Here is a 3,049-nt window from a genome sequence, read left to right on the forward strand (position 1 = left end):
CCCTAGGTCTGAAACAAGCATGTCCGAATGCGGATGTGGTGGTGCACGAGGCTCTTCCGGTCCTCCCTGTCCCCTCTCCTCTCCCCCACCCCCCCGTCCCTCCTCCATTCCCTGCCACATTGAGCACTGCCAGGCATGTCCCCTTGCCTTCCCCAACCCCTGGTTGTCTTCCCTCCCTGTTCCCCCACTCTCCCCCATCCCTGCTAATCTCCCATGTGTGTGTGTGTGTGTGTGTGTGTGTGTGTGTGTGTGTGTGTGAAAGTGAGTGAGTGATTGAGAAAGAGAGTGAGTGAGACTGGGGGAGGGGGTAGTAGGCCGTTTGGCTTTCATGTCTCCCTCTCCATCCCCCTGCTGTCCTCCATCATTTCTTGTCTCCCTCCTCCACCCCTGCTTGTCTCCCTCCTCATTCCCCCACCCTCCCCCACCCCAGCTTGTCTTCCTCCATTCTCCTCGCCCTCCCCCACCCCAGCTTGTTTCCCTCCATTCCCCCTGCCCTCCCCCACTCCTGCTTGTCTCCTACCTCTTCCCCATCCCCCCGCCCTCCCCCACTGCCACTTGGCACGCTGCCAGCTGCCCTCATGGTTTTAAGTTGCTGTGAATCATCTCAACACTGCATGTCCCACCCACCTTACCTTCCTGCATGTGATGTTTGATGTCTCATTTTTTAGCAGTAGTATTGTTTATGGGGATATTAACATTACCGCTGCTGTTTCTGCGTCTGTGTATGTTGATTAAGGTATATGAGAGTGGGTTTGGGCCTTGAATGCATCTCTGGCATTGCTTGTGGGGAAAATTGCTTTCAACATACTTGCTTATTGAACACTGTCATTGATATGCAATTCTGCCATATATCGAGGTAGGCCCATACAAATCTTTATGAATACAGAACTCAGCAGGATGGCTTAGTGGCACAGCATGCCTTGGCGAGAGTTTGTGCCAGTCTCCCCTGGCACAGGGCGTGACCCAGGGATGACCAATAATCAGTGCTGGGCAGCGCAAACGAAGAAGGCCCTTGGGCAAGCACAAAGCGCAATCCATAGTTCACTACCTTGTGCAAGCGCTAATGCGCAATCTGACAAATATTTAGCTTGCGCAATGTCGCTAAGCGCAAGCGCAAACCATTTGTAAATATTTTTGGGAATTACTGAAAAATATTGAGATATTCAAATAAAACAGCATACCTACTTACTGGCCAACGGCCATACCACGTTGAGTACACCGCTTCCTGTCCGATTAGCGAAGTTAAGCAACGTTGGGTCTGGTTAGTACTTGGATGGGTGACCGCCTGGGAACACCAGATGCTGTTGGCATAACGTTCTTCCTACGTGTCAAGTGAGGTTGGTGGAGGATTAGTGCCCCTCCCTGTAAAACAATTAACTCTAACCCCTTGGCCACCCCGTTTGGGATACATGGCGTCTGGCAATGAATGAATGAACCTACTTACTTTTATTTATTCTTATTATTTTCTATTATTTGTAATTTGCGCAAGTGCGCGATCTAATATGTAGCTTGTGCAATGTCGCAAAATGCTAGCGCAAATCATTTGCATATATTTGTGTGAACTACTGTAAAATATATACAGTAACCCCTCCAATATCCGGATCAATAGAGCCATCGGTAGGTTCGGATATTGGTTTTGTCCGGATATTGGGCCCCAGCTTATGGACTTGTACTTACGGACCCTAACACAGAGAAACACCTATACAACTCCCTCCGGACATGCATAGCACCTATTTAACACCCAAATCACACCAATAAGGCACATAAATGACTGAAATAAATGCAATAGACACATAAAATGTGGGTTTAGAAGTATGTTCATACATTAATAAACATTCTGGTACTTATGGACTCTAACCGAACCTAACCTAACCGAACCTAACCGAACTCTGAAAAACACATTCCTACTGCACATGCATGAGGTAAGTTTAGTATGGAAAGAAGTACAGTATGACACTTTCTGGTAAGTATAGTATGGGAAAAAATACAATATGAAACATTCTGGTAAATATAGTATGGGAAATAGTACAACATGAAACATTTTGGCTACCTACAGCAAGTCCCTGGCCACCTCGATGAATAACCGCCTCCTCTCGGACTCTGACAGTAAGAACGATTTCCTGAAGCACTTGCACTACACTCTTCCTGAAGTCTTGCACTGAACTTAGTCACTAACACACAGAAGTCCGTTCTTTTCACAGTGTTCACTTTAGTCCAAATAATGTTCCATTAAATTTAAGTGTTGCACATAAACTTTTCCCAAGTTTTTTTAAGTTTCCAAAGCCAAAACAAAGAAGGTTAGTTACGTTAAATTTCTTTTCTACTTAGTCTTTTCTCCCAACTTGAAAACCTTAACACAACACACCGTTTTTTTCACTGCACAACACTCAAAATTCCCGTGTGGTCTAGTGGAGAAGTTCTTGCTGTTTATTCACTGTCAGAGCCCGAGAGTATCACTGGCAGGCGTCCAAGGGGTGCATCGGTGGGTAGTGGTGATGGCGTACCGACTACAGAAGACTCTGAAGACAGCCGCAAACTCACGTCGAGCGGTGACTCTTGTCGCGGTGAGAGACAGGCGGGAAGTGGGGAGGATGCAGCAGCGCTCTATCGGACGTCGGAGGAATGACGAACCAAAACAATGCTCTCACGCGGCGCGCGCGGCAAGTTCAAATTACGGACGGCAAAAAATCGATTTTTTTTCCAATTTTTTTGGATTTTCGGACCATTTTGGGAATGTTTGATCCCAGGACGATAAGGTTCGGTTAGTGGGGATGTTCGGTTATTGGGCGTCCGGATATTAGAGTGATTACTGTATTGGTATAATTAACCTGCGCCGTCCCGGTGACTTGAATTAACGCGGCAACATTGCAAGGTCCCTAATTTGCACAATTTTCAATTTTCGCGAGTGATTTCGTGAGTGATTTTTGGCATGTATACACGGGACACCTTCCTCTATTCCTCTACAAGATGCCAAGCAGGAACAATGCCTTACACTGCATAATCTCTCCCCCCCCCCCCGCACCCCATTGTCTCGGAAATTCACCTGTTA

At 46.9% G+C, this 3,049-nt stretch overlaps 1 non-coding gene across 1 annotated transcript; it reads left to right on the forward strand.

The window, feature by feature from the left end:
- Positions 1-1,191: 1,191 nt before the first annotated feature.
- On the forward strand, positions 1,192-1,310 carry LOC145394852 (5S ribosomal RNA). Its single transcript, XR_013896497.1, has one exon. It is a non-coding gene; the product is annotated as a 5S ribosomal RNA (ribosomal RNA).
- Positions 1,311-3,049: the final 1,739 nt, after the last annotated feature.

Source organism: Coenobita brevimanus, chromosome 28 (genome assembly GCF_032717465.1).
Source record: "Coenobita brevimanus isolate Jiangsu-jjx chromosome 28, ASM3271746v2, whole genome shotgun sequence".
In the NCBI taxonomy this organism is placed as follows: Eukaryota; Metazoa; Arthropoda; class Malacostraca; order Decapoda; family Coenobitidae; genus Coenobita; species Coenobita brevimanus.